Raw genomic sequence first — 15256 nt, forward strand, 5'->3', positions numbered from 1 at the left:
GCCTGTTCCTTCTTGGCTCTGATGTTCCATAGACACAGGCCAGAAGGAGGAGCCTGGGAGCAGGGACACCGCTGTACAGCAACTGCACTTACCTGCAATCGGTTATAGATAGAAATAGACACTTGCTAAGTGAGGGGACACAGTGACCGGTTGGAGGGTGGGGGGAATGGGATGAGGGTAGGTGACCATAATTTAAGTAATTTGGGGAGGTAAGAGGATATGTGCTGGGGCACTTTGAGAGGGGAGAGAGCTTGTGCTGGGGGGTCTGATTTGAAATCGGACTCCCCAACCCCACCGTCTAGCACAAGTCAACTCCTCTCCCAAAGTACCCATCATTTATATCCTCAATATCCTCTTATCCCCTCTTCCTAAATCTAAGAGATGGCAGCTGGCATAGAGGGGGCAATTAAAGCAACTGGGACCCCAGGGCATGTACCCCGTGTGCTCACACTAGCGTACACCTGCCAGGTGCGTTAAGGTCAGTTCACACTGCCTGCACACTAAACAGCAGTGGGTTAGTGTGGGGGCAGTGCTCCCTTCCAGTAAGCTGGTAGTAGAGGTCGATGTGATGTGCATTTTACTGCATCAAACAGCTTTTTTTTTTTTGTACAAACCTTCATTCATGTCACTGTTCAGCAGCACAACACAATGCGCTGCTGTACAATGACATGCAATGCCTTCCTGTGCACTGCAATAAAATGCAGGTTTGATATTGCTTCTAAATTTATTTTGTTATGTGCAATAGGGGTTATCATTGTGTAGCATCTACATACTAAATGAAGCAGTGGTATAATGCTGTTGTGATCATTTTTAAGTGTTACCTGGACTGGTTTGTGAACAGTCATGATTGTCTTTTTTAAAGGATAAGTTCACCTTTCAGAGCATGTTACATGTTATACCCAGAATTTGGACCTGGCCTGCCTTGATTCCTGCCCATACAGCCGCCTCCTGAGGGAAAAAATAATAAATGCACATTTTTTCCAGTAATTATATGTGTATTTACTATTTTTCCCAAAAGCGGAACTCAGCACTTAATGTTGTTGAATAATGTAATGCATATAATTTATAGTGTTTATAGTGCCTTGAACGTCCCGGCCACCTATTTTGTTTTTGAATTGTTCTGGGAGGTGTAAGCATGCAGATTAATCCATTTCACAAGCATGCGCAATTTTAAAGCATAACATGTTTGGTATCTATTTACCCGGCGCTACACCATATTATATATTTTACCAACATATTGTCTGTGTGCATTGAAATTCAATGCATGTATTTATGAGTTTGAAAAACTGGCACACAAATACCTTGTGACATAAAAATTTGCAAAACCCACCATTTTATTCTCTATGGCCTCTGCTACAAAAATATATAATTTTTAGGGGTTCTAAGTCATTTTCTAGCAGAAATACTGATTTTTTGTGTCAGAAGGCCTGTTCTTAAAGTGGATAATGCCTGAAGTACTTTTTGGATGTTGCTCTGAAAAAGTCTCAGTCAAGGAGTAGCAGAATGTGTTTTGGGGTGTAGTTGCAAGTATGGCTATGTCATATGTGAAAAACGTGTTAATATGACATTTAAAAAAAAAAATTCCAAAGAATTGTCGGAAAAAATTACAACTTCAAAAAACTCGCCATGCCTCTTAATAAATATTTTCGATGGTCTACTTTCCAAAAAAGGGGGTCATTTTGGGAATATTTTTACTGTCCTGGCATGTTAGGCCCTCAAGAAATGAGATAGGCCATCAGTGCATCAGGTTTGATCAGGTGTGATCAATTTTCAATGATTGTTACCATAGCTTGTGGACCAAATAATATACACTGATTTGGGTTATTTTACCAAAAAAATTAAGCAGTATAAATTTAGGTCAAATTTTATGAAGAAATCATTACTTATTTGCAAAATTGTATAACAAAAACAAAGAACTTTTTTTTCTTTAAACATTTTTGGTCTTTTTTATTTTTTAGCACATAAAATAAGAAAAACTCAGTGGATTAAATATCACCAAAAGAAAGCTACTATCTGTGTGAAAAAAATATTAAAATGTCATATGGGTACAGTATTGCATTACTGAGTAATTATCATTCACTATGCGGCAGCATTCAAAGCTGTAAATTGGCCTGGCCAGGAAGGGGGTGAACGTGTCCAGTATTGAGGTGGTTAACAATGCCCCTTAAGTCCCTCCCACCATTAACAGTTTGACCAAATCCAGTTTTTGCGGTAACGCACATAGCACACCACAGGTTACTACCTCTCAAAGATGTCCCTCATTCTTAAAATGGCTGTTAAAGCGTAGCTCCACCCAAATTATAAAAATATCTCCCTAATATTATTTGTAGCTCTGATATACAATCAGTTACTGGCCATTTCCGGGTTTGGGTTGCTGCGGATATGGGCGGTGTTGCTGCGGATATGGGCGGAGTCCTTTGTGCCTCACTGTCTCCTGGGATCCTTTTTTCTTAATTAATTGTAATTTTTATTGAGAGAATTTTTTACAGAATATGAAAAGATACAGAACTGACAATAGACAAGAAAAGTCTGGAGCATACCGTATTGGAGAGACTGATATAACCTCATGGTGACTACAGGTATACAGTAGTAGTCAAAGAATAAAAATAAATAACTAAAAGAAAACAAAGCAAAACAAAACGCATAAAGGAAAAAAACAACAGAAAGTATTACGTAAAACAATATTAAAATAAAAAGAAAGACTGAGAGACATCGTATATGTCGTAATGCAGAGGTTGGGGTCTTGAACTGTTGTTTCAATAACATGACTAATATCTGACAAAAGAGGGCTACATACCACTATAAATTTCCTCAAGTGATAAGGTAAGCTTCGAGTGGCCGTTGGGCCAGCAGAAAAAGTCTTAAAGTACCAACAAGATACAAAACATTGGGGAGCGAGAAGGTCAGGGAACACTAGGAGATGGACACCGACCGGGTGGCTAGGGGTACCAAGGGCACCTGTGGGAGCCCAAAGATCGAGGTATCCCAGGGGGCCCAAATCACGCCAAACCGGTCGGTCCCATCCTCCACCATAGCCGTCAAATGTTCCATCCTGTGTATGTCCTTGATGGTTTGTATCAGCTGAGTTTGGGTTGGGGGCTGAGTAGACAACCAATTAGAGGGGATAGCTCTTTTAGCAGCAAGCAGCACATAGGAGGCTAATTTATTAGCTGCCTTCCCCAACTCCGGGAAGGGAAGGCCTAGGAGAAGGTGGACAGGATCCAATGGAATGGGGGTGTCAAAAATCTTCTGGAGCATGTGGGATACCATGGACCAGAAAGGAGTATTTAGAGCACATTGCCAAAAGATATGATAATGTGTTCCCTTAGTCCTCCCACACCTCCAGCACATGGGAAAAAGAGAGGGGTCATACCGATGAATAACCTCGGGGGTCCTATACCAGAACAGTAGGACTTTATATGCTGTCTCTCTCTGTGCCACGCATCTGGAAATTTTAGAGGTGGAGGACCAAATTCTGGACCATTGTGGGAGAGTGATTTGTTGATTAAGGAGCTGCGTCCATTTGTCCACGTAGGAGTGGGATAGGGCAGTGAGAGAGGACCTCTGCTGCAGTATACGGTAAATACTAGAGATAAGCTTTGCTTGGTAGGTGCCCTGGGAGCAGAGCAGCTCAAAAGGCGTCGGTGTGGTGAGGGAGAGAGAGGGGGAAAGAGTTGAAAAGTAGTGAGTTATCTGGAGGTACGAATACCGCATGTGGTTCGGGAGTTGACTGTCAGTTTGGAGGGCCGAAAAGGGTTTAAGTTTACGCGTGACAGGGTGAACGAAGTGGCGGAGTTGGAACAGTTCCTCTTTAGCCCAGGGAAACATACGAACATGCGAAAGACTGTCAGGAACCGGATCCTTTTTTCTTGTTCCCAGGAGTCTGTGTGGCGGCCAGGCGCGAGTTATCGCACGATCAGTTGCCATCACAATGGGGCAGGACTTCCTACGACGGCGCCCGTTGTGATGGCAACCTGAGCTGTTGTCGGCGCTCCAATTTGCATTAACTGCGCATAGGCGAGATCGGCGATAGAACGGGCAGTGCATGCTGGTCCATCAGCAGCACAGTGTCCCGGAAGAGGACAACCAGCAGCATAACGATTTATAAGTTTTTATATGAGCAGAAAACTGGCAGCAGCAGTGTTTTAAAATGGAACAAGTGAGTGATAAATTTAAATATAATAATCGTTGTCATTTCCCTCAAAAAAAAAAAAAAAGCTTGGAGACAGTGGAACCCCGCTTTAAGGCAGTGCACACAGCCACTGATAGCCCCTCTGCTAGGATTATATAATATACAGTTTCTCACAAAAGTGAGTATGTGTCAGGGTTATGCAGTGATCTTCCTCTGTTTTCTTACCTCCCCTCATGTGTTCTGACTAGAGGCCAGCCACTTCCACCTGGTGGTTTTTATAACCTCTCCTCTAAGCATGGCTCCACCCCGGGCTCTATCAAGGAACCCTATATTAACCTGTGCACTGCAAGCCAGCGGTGCTGATCAACCATTGTGTACCTTTGTGTGTTTGGCTTCCTGTTACCTGCCGTGTGCTCTTCTGTTGTTCCATCACCGACTTTGGCGTGTCCTTGACTATCCCTGTTTGCCTGTGATCCTGACCTTTTGGCGTGTCCCTGACTATTCCTGTCTGCTTGTGGTCCCGACCTTGGCTTTATCCCTCACTATCCCTATCCTCCTGTTGCCTACTGTGGGTGTGAGCTGGGGGACCCTGGGGGTCACGACCTGGAGCCAGTTGCAGCCCAGTCCATCCTCACCACTAGAGGCTCTGGTGAACACCCGCTGGCTCTTAGACTCTGCGCCCCAGGGAATCCTACGCTCTAACCCTGGTGGGATCCATCTTGGTGTTCTGGCGGCCCTGCCTTCCTTATCACCTTAACTCCCATCCCTAGTAGTCAGCCATAGTGTCCACAACCTTGCGGTGCACTCCTGATCCCTACGGTGTGCATCTGTCACCTGGCCTCAAGGTGACCTGACAGTACGCCCCTCACATTTTTGTAAATATTTTATTATAGCTTTTCATGTGACAACACTGAAGAAATGGCACTGCTAAAATGTAAAGTAGTGAGTGTACAGCTTGTATAACAGTGTCAAGTTGCTATCCCCTCAAAATAACTCAACACACCATTAATGTCTAAACCGCTGACAACAAAAGTGAGTACACCCCAAGTGAAAATGTCCAAATTGAGCTTAAAGTCTCAATATTTTGTGTGGCCATCATTATTTTCCAGCTAATTGCATATCCCTGCTGTATATCTTTCTGACCAATTTCTGTTTACCTAGCACTATCCCCCAGATGATAGAAATAACAATAACTTTAAGTTAAGACTTTGTTGTGAAAAATTTGAGGCTGAATAAGCAATACATATAGGAACTCTCTAGATTTCATGACATTTAATCATATTTCTGACTTGATGTCGAGAGACTAGACTCTAAATGGACTAAGCCAAGTGCATAGGGAAGCAAAATATGCTAGTGTATACAATCAATAATAACAATGCTGGAAAAAGTCAGTTTATTGTATATAAAATCTCTACCTCCCAGTCAAGTATGATCCATAAACTTATGATTTTTTTTTTTTATTGTTCGCTTCTGCATTAAACACAGCTCTTCCATGGATGCATCAGCTGCCAATCTGTAACACACAGATGAACATTCAGTACTTCAGGACCATCTGTCCCCAATGACAGATTTTACCTCTACAAAAAAAGTCTGTACAATAAAATACATTTTTATCATGTGTTTTAAGTAGTGATATTATTAGTATAATGAGAATGCAGATATTAGCAATGTTCCTTGTCACCTTTGCTTTCCTTGGGGCAGCCATGTCCATGTACCAGTAAGCTAGGCTTCCTTGGCTTATAGGAATGGGGCAGTTATAGGTGACTAAACAAATACTTTTTTCACAGAGCTACCAGATGTTTTACCACCCTAAAATGCATTCATAAGAGTTCACATCAAATATTTATTTTTTCAGTTACTTATATAGCGCCATCAATTTACCCAGCGCTTTACATATAGTCTTTTAATAATTAAGTATATAAAAGCTCTCAGTGTGTAAAAAATAAAAAGAGTCTATCCATTACAATTCGCAGTGCTTGTACAAAAAGTGCTCTGCAAAAAAAAGATCCGTCCCTATAGTATAAATACATTCTTCCACCGTGTTTTTTTATGTAATCTGTGCAATCCGTGCTCCAACCTCAAGTGTTCCCACACTCACTAGAGACCCTTTGCTGTAAGAAATGTATTTATATTTTTAAATACATTTACTGCACTATGGTAGCTTGTCTTTCCTTGTCTTCTTCTTCACTATTACCTGTGTATTGGAGGCTGAATATAAAGAGTGGTACTTATTCATGTGAGAAGCAAGGAAGGGTCCATTCAGAGACTACACGTGTACAGAGAAGATCCCGGGAGGGAAAACATTCAAAAGCTTGGTTGACTTTTATGCCTAAAGCTAAGGGCCAAAATTCTCTGGTGTTTATCCCAAGGGGGGAAAACGGATTGCATGGATTGCACAGAACACACGATGGAAGAATATGTTTACGCTAACCATGGATTTCTTTTGCACTGAAAGCTTTTTTTTACAAGCACTGTGCATTGTAATGGATAGACTTTTTTAGGCGCTGAGCACTTTTATAAAGTTAATTATTAAAAGATTTTGTTTATTTGATGTGAACTCTTTTGAACACATTTTAAGGAGGTAAAACATATGTTAGGTGGGCTTCATGTCACTTTTGAACAGCAGCTATCAGAAAGAAAAATAGTGGGTGCCTTTGATTTGGTATAGTTTAGTACATAGACTGGATTTATTTGGTTTGTATAGGTGACACTACACTTAGCTATATTCCCTGATGACTTTTACAAAGGTGCCCCTTGAATGTTGGACCCTTCTATGTGGTTAGGCTGCAAAAAATCTCAACAATGTGCTATTTGCATACTCTGGAGGAGTAGCATAATGTGTTTTGGGCTCCTCTATGCATCTAGGCCGTTAAAAAGTCTCAAATATGTGGTAGCCTTACACTCCAGAGAAGTAGCAGAATGTGTTTGGGGTGTAATTCAAAGTATTTTTATGCTGTGTAGTAGAAATATCTTAACCTTAATTTACAGCATGCAACGGTTGGTGATGTTACAAGGGGGTGGTGCCACGAGAAAAAGTCACCTGGTGGCCCCGTTCCATAGCTATTTATGATATTTATGTCCTGTGAAAGCCTAAAGGCTCCCCTTGGATTTTGGGCCCTTCTTTGCATCTAGGCAGCAAAAAAGTCTCACGCATGTAGGAGGAGTAGGAGAATGTGATTTTGAGTTTAATTGCAAAGGTGCCCATGTGTGTGTGAGTGTGTGGATCACAGAATCATGCATATATCCTACTCTGATTGCCTTATACACCCTTTCTGACTCCCAGGGAAGGATTGGAGTCCTCCTAACTCCTATGCAGAGTCCTCCTGTCTCTCGGCCCGAGAGACAGGAGAGCTTAATAGGATACAGGAGCACTCCAATCTGTCCCTGGGAGTCAGAGAATGATATATGCATGGTTCCGTAATCCATTAACCCTCAAGTGTTTGGTTGATTGGAACAGCAGAGGAACACATTGGCTCCTAGGAGAGGCTCTTAAAGGCATATACACATTGAACGCTTTTTGATCTCAATAACTGAATGTCAACATGTTTTGGTAAGCGGCAGAATGTTTGTGTGGTAGAGGAACTATTGTGAGGAACATTTTCTGTTCACTGTGTCCTGAAGCTTGGATTTGTACTCACTGCTCACTGGATTTTAATCTCTGGATCTAACTAATGGACTTCACGTTTTGTATTTCACCTTTTTCATGTGTTATGTGACATACATTTGTTTGCGCATATATATGATATTATGGTTTGAGTATTTTTATTATTTCACATGTTTCTACATATTTATTTTATTGTCATTCACATTAAGTGTATTGTGGTCACTAAGATGCATATTTTTCATGCAATTTGTTTAATCATATATATGATATTATGGTTTTAGGATTTTAATTGCTTCACATTTTTGTATATTTCAATTTAATGTTTATTTACAATCAGTGTATTGTGATCACTATTCACAGTTATCTATTTATATGACATTTGAAGGAAGCACACCTGTGTGTATATATGTATTGCTTTACCGTTGTGTATTCCAACTGTCAGTTTACTTTTATGGTTGAATTATACAAAATGCACTACATAATATAGCTGTACATATGAAATGGAAACATATTGCAATAAAGCCCACCCTCAAACTGGAATCAAGCTACACTACACAGGAGAGTTCTGTGCTGCTTTCTTCAGTTCTAATTGTAAGTGATATTGTTTTATTTATTATTTATTAAACGATCTATGTACTGACACTTCCCTACACTCTGTGCTTGTGTTCTCTGATGTTCTATATATGCCAGCTGCATTTTTCCCAAGACTTAGATCATGATGCTGCAGTTGATTTGCTGTTTACCTCTGGATTGATGACATCACTTAGCCATTTCCACCTATATGCCCTGTGGCTTTCTAGGGACATTATCCTATGGATATAATCAGTGGCGGAACTACCACCATAGCGACCCGTGCGGTCGCTATGGGGCCCGCAGCTGAGGAGGCCCCAGTGAGTGGGCGGCGGGTGAGCTACCGAGCTGGCTGTCCGCTCGGCGCTCGTACAGTCACACTGACTTTACTAGCGGACGCAGCCGGGTGACTAAGCGTGGGTGGCGGCAGGGGGGGCGGGGGTTCGTCGGGGAAGCTGCCAGCGGGGAGGCTCGGTGGGTGGCCAATCAGCAGGTGGCGGGGCAGAGAGATGACATCATCTCTCACCGCCCGGCGCCCGCCCTGCAAACTGCCAGCTCAGCCCTCACTCACTGTGCAGGCAGCAGAGAGATTACATCATCTCTCCGCTGCCTGACTCAGACTGGCAAACAGACATGACAATCCCATTCCTCACCTTAGCAGGAAAGTGACAATACGCAACTTGTGGCAGGTGACGTGGCAAGTGGACAATATGCAATGTGTGTCAGGTGACGTGGCAAGTGGACAATCCGCAACTTGTGGCAGGTGACGTGGCAAATGGACAATCTGCAATGTGTGGCAGGTGACGTGGCAAGTAGACAATCCACAATGTGGGGCAGGTGACGTGGCAAGTTGACAATCTGCAATGTGTAGCAAGTGATGTGGCAAGTGGACAATCTGAAACTTGTGGCAGGTGATGTGGCAAGTGGACAATCTGCAACTTGTGGCAGATGACGTGGCAAGTGGACAATCCGCAATGTGTGGCAGGTGACGTGGCAAATGGACAATCCGCAATGTGTGGCAGGTGACATGGCAAATGGACAATCCGCAATGGGTGGCAGGTGATGTGGCAAGTGGACAATCCGCAATGGGTGGCAGGTGACGTGGCAAATGGACAATCCGCAATGTGTGGCAGGTGATGTGGCAAGTGGACAATCCGCAATGGGTGGCAGGTGACATGGCAAATGGACAATCCGCAATGGGTGGCAGGTGATGTGGCAAGTGGACAATCCGCAATGTGTGGCAGGTGACATGGCAAATGGACAATCCGCAATGGGTGGCAGGTGACGTGGCAAGTGGCCAATCCACAATGTGTGGCAGGTGACGTGGCAAGTGGACAATCCACAATGGGTGGCAGGTGACATGGCAAGTGGACAATTTGCAATGTGTGGCAAGGGACAATCTGCAACTTGTGGCAAGTGGACAATCTGCAATAAGTGGCAGGTGATGTGGCAAGTGAACAATCCACAATGGGTGGCAGGTCACGTGGCAAGTGCACAATCCGCAATGTGTGGCAGGGCACGTGGCAAGTGGACAATCTGCAATGTGTGGCAGGTGACGTGACAAGTGGACAATCCACAATGGATGACAGGTGACGTGGAAAGTGGACAATTTGCAACGTGTGGCAAGTGGACAATCTGCAATGAGTGGCAGGTGATGTGGCAAGTGGACAATCCACAATGGGTGACAGGTGACGTGACAAGTGGACAATCCACAATGGGTGGCAGGTGACGTGACAAGTGGACAATCCGCAATGTGTGGCAGGTCGACAATCCGCAACTTGTGACAAGTGACAATCTGCATCTGGTGGCAGGTGACACACTCTCGGGCTCCCACTGAGTCTGCATTATGGTGAGTTGAACTATTTCATTTTCTATAACGATGTAATAATAGAAATAATGTGTTTAAATCATCCTGACACCATAACACAAATGGTGCCGTGATAATTGAAGCGCCATTGCCCCAATAAATTGGCCCCCAAAAAAGTATTTTCTATCAGTGCCTCTCCCGAGACTAGACTCTGGATCCACCCCTGGGTGAGGGGGGGCCCATACAACATTTTTCTACAGGGCCCTGTGATTTCTAGTTACGCCCCTGGATAAAATCTCCATTATTTTTTTTAGAATCATTCAGAACTGTTCCTGGACTTTTAATGTCCACACTATAGTCCAGTCCCCCCACTTTTTAACATTCCTATAATCTCTGGGTTGTGAGTACTGGTCATTTTTGCTACACTACTTTGCAATTTGTGTCCTTTGTTTTTCACGGCTGAGAAATGTAAGTAAAAAAGGCTGGTGATTAGGGATGGCCGAACTGTTCACCCGGCAGTCGTTTCACGGCGAATTTTGCGTGTTCGCGATTTGCCCGATCGGTGGACTATTGCCGCTGTTCGCCCGGCGGACATATGTGTTTACAGTGTGAAAGAACTTTGACCCATGATGAAACATCCATCATGGGGTACAGGACAGCCAATGGAGACATTTCAGCACATGGACAATTGGACATTCCCCCTAACTTATAAATAGACCTGATCTGGCGGGCATTTTACATTCTTTCTTGTGTCATTACAGGGAGAGGTTGCTGTGTGGAGCAGGGAGAGACTGCAGTGACACAAATCGCTAGCTATTAGGTCCACAAAAGTCCTTTTAAGGACTGGTATGGTATAGGTGTAGTACAGGATATAGGGTTGAGTGCACTGCTATGCAAGTGATTGGTGCAGCAGCCTGTCTTTTATCAGTGCAGAGAGGGACGGGACGCTGTGTGCAGCAGGGACAGTCAGTTTAATCACTAGCTGTTACTATTAGGTCCACAAAGGTCCTTTTAAGGACTGGTATTGGTGTACAGTATATAGGGGTTAGTGCACTGCTGTGCTTGTGATTGGAGCAGCCTGTCTTTTGTCAGTGCAGCAGGGACAGCCAGTTTAATCCCTAGCTGTTACTATGTGGTCCACAAAGGTCCTTTTAAGGACTGGTATGGTATAGGTGTAGTACAGTATATAGGGTTGTACACGTATAATATACTTTATTCCAAATATAGAAAGAATATTATACTTGACTGCTGCCTTATTCTGCAGCAGTCCTTTATGAGTGTAGGGACTGAGGTACAGTCTGCACATCACTAGCTACTCGGTTCACAAAGGTCCTTGTAAGGACTGGTATATCTGTACAATATATAGGGTTGTGGTGCACTGCTGCAGATTGCTGCCATATTCTGCAGCAGTCCTTTATCAGTGTAGGGACTGAGGTACAGTCTGCACATCACTAGCTACTCGGTTCACAAAGGTCCTTGTAAGGACTGGTATAGCTGTACAATATTTAGGGTGCTGGTGTACTACTGCTGACCGCTGCCCTATTCTGCAGCAGTCCTTTATCAGTGTAGGGGCTGAGGTACAGTCTGCACATCACTAGCTACTCGGTTCACAAAGGTCCTTGTAAGGACTGGTATAGCTGTACAATATATAGGGTGCTGGTGCACTACTGCTGACCGCTGCCCTATTATGCAGCGGTCCTTTATCAGTGTAGGGACTGAGGTACAGTCTGCACATCACTAGCTACTCGGTTCACAAATGTCCTTGTAAGGACTGGTATAGCTCTACAATATATAGGGTGCTGGTGCACTGCTGCTGACCGCTGCCCTATTCTGCAGCGGTCCTTTATCAGTGTAGGGACTGAGGTACAGTCTGCACATCACTACTCGGTCCACAAAGGTCCTTGTAAGGACTGGTATAGGTGTACTATTTGGTGTGCAGTATATAGGTGTGTAATACACATATAAAATACTTGCACATATAGAAAGCATAGTATAGTGCATTTCCATTGTGCAGCATTGTGACTGCTGAGCGGTTTGCAGCGATACTACAGAGAGCAACAAACGCAATAAAAAAAAAGGATTATAACTGGTGTGATAGACCAGTGGCCCCCAAAAACAACAGATTGATTTAGGGTGTTATATACCTTCTTCCACATACATACTGCACTTCTCTAGAGACTTTTGTCACAGGGTCATTTAAAAAAGGACAGGCAGAGGAAGAGGCAGGCCCTTCCGCAGGGGTGGTAGGTGTAGGGCAGGAGCAACAGACTTGAGCCAAAGTAGCAAATTGCAGAAGGTGCGTGCGATTACGTCAAAGGACGCACCAGACCTGGTTGAGTGGCTCACTCAGCTTTACTCTTCTGCACCCTCCTCATCCTCTTGATCTGCACCCTCTTCTTCACTCTCTGCTATGTGCACCCCCAAAGACACTACCACCAACACCACCACCACCATATACCTTCAGCTTGAGTCACAGGAATTATTTTCTGATCCATGTCAAGACATTTCCGATGCGCAGCCACTCTTGGCATTGGATCAGGAAGAGGAGGTAGCAACAACCGCCGCTCAGCAGTCTGGCGACAGTACCCAGATCAGCCCATTGAGGAGGTTTGTCCCCGCTGTTGCTGCCTACTCCGAGATCTCAAATTTTAGTGGTGGGGAAGGTGACGTCGATGATGACGTGTCTAGTGATGTCACGTGGGTGCCCACAAGAGAGGAAGAGGAGGAGAGTTCAGAGGGAGATATGGACCAGCAGATAGGGAGGAGAAGCAGGAAGAACTTAGATTTCACAGGAGGGACAAAGCAAAATGCGAATGTATCAGGAGCGAGGCATCAACCATGTACGGTCACATCTGGTGCTCCCAGGACGCCGGCACATGGCTCCGCAGTGTGTCCTTTTTTTAACGTATCCGTTAATGACAATAGTGTTGCCATCTGCAATCTTTGCAGTCAACGCATAAGTCGCGGTAAGCCCAACACTCACCTAGGGACGACCACCTTAAGAAGGCACATGAGCTGCCATCACCGAGCCCAGTGGGAGCAACGGAACACACAAAGCCACACACCAGGCTCTCACCGTCCAGCCTCGTATTCTACTTCTCCTTCTCCTCTCTCCTCACAATTGTCCTCCACTCCACCTTCCATTACGCCATCCTCACGTTTTTCAGCAAAAAGGCAGGCTTGCGTGGGCCAAATGTTCGAGCATAAAAAAATGATGACGCCGGATAACCCTCTTGCCCAGCGGTTGACGGCTGGCTTGTCAGAACTCATAGCCCGCCAACTACTGCTATATAAACTGGTGGACTCGGAGGCCTTTCCAAAATTTGTGGCAATTGGAACACCACAATGGAAGGTCCCAGAAAGGAAGTATTTCTCACAGAAGGGCACCCCAGAGCTATATGGCCATGTTCAGTGGCAAGTGAATGTACAGTGACTACAAGTAGTATTCAACCCCCTGCAGATTTAGCAGGTTTGATAAGATGCAAATAAGTTAGAGCCTTCAAACTTTAAACAAGAGCAGGATTTATTAACAGATGCATAAATCTTACAAACCAAAAAGTTATGTTGCTCAGTTAAATTTTAATAAATTTTAAACATAAAAGTGTGGGTCAATTATTATTCAACCCCTATGTTTAATATTTTGTGGAATAACCCTTGTTTGCAATTACAGCTAATAATCGTCTTTTATAAGACCTGATCAGGCCGGCACAGGTCTCTGGAGTTATCTTGGCCCACTCCTCCATGCAGATCTTCTCCAAGTTATCTAGGTTCTTTGGGTGTCTCATGTGGACTTTAATCTTGAGCTCCTTCCACAAGTTTTCAATTGGGTTAAGGTCAGGAGACTGACTAGGCCACTGCAACACCTTGATTTTTTCCCTCTTGAACCAGGCCTTGGTTTTCTTGGCTGTGTGCTTTGAGTCGTTGTCTTGTTGGAAGATGAAATGACGACCCATCTTAAGGTCCTTGATGGAGGAGCGGAGGTTCTTGGCCAAAATCTCCAGGTAGGCCATGCTATCCATCTTCCCATGGATGCGGACCAGATGGCCAGGCCCCTTGGCTGAGAAGCAGCCCCACAGCATGATGCTGCCACCACCATGCTTGACTGTAGGGATGGTATTCTTTGGGTCGTATGCAGTGCCATCCAGTCTCCAAACGTCACGTGTGTGGTTGGCACCAAAGATCTCGATCTTGGTCTCATCAGACCAGAGAACCTTGAACCAGTCTGTCTCAGAGTCCTCCAAGTGATCATGAGCAAACTGTAGACGAGCCTTGACATGGCGCTTTGAAAGTAAAGGTACCTTACGGGCTCGTCTGGAACGGAGACCATTGCGGTGGAGTACGTTACTTATGGTATTGACTGAAACCAATGTCCCCACTGCCATGAGATCTTCCCGGAGCTCCTTCCTTGTTGTCCTTGGGTTAGCCTTGACTCTTTGGACAAGCCTGGCCTCGGCACGGGAGGAAACTTTCAAAGGCTGTCCAGCCCGTGGAAGGCTAACAGTAGTTCCATAAGCCTTCCACTTCCGGATGATGCTCCCAACAGTGGAGACAGGTAGGCCCAACTCCTTGGAAAGGGTTTTGTACCCCTTGCCAGCCTTGTGACCCTCCACGATCTTGTCTCTGATGGCCTTGGAATGCTCCTTTGTCTTTCCCATGTTAACCATGTATGAGTGCTGTTCACAAGTTTGGGGAGGGTCTTAAATAGTCAGAAAAGGCTGGAAAAACAGATAATTAATCCAAACATGTGAAGCTCATTGTTCTTTGTGCCTGAACTACTTCTTAATACTTTAGGGGAACCAAACAGAATTCTGTTGAATTGAGGGGTTGAATAATAATTGACCCTCTGAATAAACTTTTCACTATTTAAAAAAAAATTAAACAAAGAAATAACATTCTTTTTAACTGCAGTGCATTTCACACTTCCAGGCTGATCTACAGTCCAAATGTCACAATGCCAAGTTAATTCCGAATGTGTAAACCTGCTAAATCTGCAGGGGGTTGAATACTACTTGTAGGCACTGTATGTCTGGCACACAGTGTCGGTGCCAAGATACATCTGACCACAGACACGTGGTCTAGCAAACACGGGCAGGGAAGGTATATCACTTTTACTGCCCACTGGGTGAACCTTTTGACGGCCGTC

Source organism: Lithobates pipiens, unplaced genomic scaffold (genome assembly GCF_037356315.1).
Source record: "Lithobates pipiens isolate NorthernLeopardFrog02 unplaced genomic scaffold, aLitPip1_a1.2 Scaffold_13, whole genome shotgun sequence".
NCBI lineage: Eukaryota > Metazoa > Chordata > Amphibia > Anura > Ranidae > Lithobates > Lithobates pipiens.